Here is a 248-nt window from a genome sequence, read left to right as displayed (position 1 = left end):
TCTATCTCTCAGACAGTACCCATTAACTGGTTACAGGTTTGCCAAGAATCAACAAACCCTATTCGGCAAACCATGACATCAGCTGGCGTGACGCGCTTGGTCAATGCAAATGAGATTCTATCCCAAAGACTCACATTTAATCGCCCCAACAAACGTTAACCGAGTCGGATCCAACAGAGGCGAGGATGACAAAAAGGGCTGTTCAATTACGGTCGCCTGTGAAATGTTTCAATCACGCCTGCTGGCTT

This window comes from Plasmopara halstedii (genome assembly GCF_900000015.1).
Source record: "Plasmopara halstedii genome assembly, contig: Scaffold_7, whole genome shotgun sequence".
Taxonomy (NCBI): Eukaryota; Oomycota; class Peronosporomycetes; order Peronosporales; family Peronosporaceae; genus Plasmopara; species Plasmopara halstedii.
The sequence above is the reverse complement of the archived record's forward strand: the minus strand, read 5'-3'. Positions refer to the sequence as shown.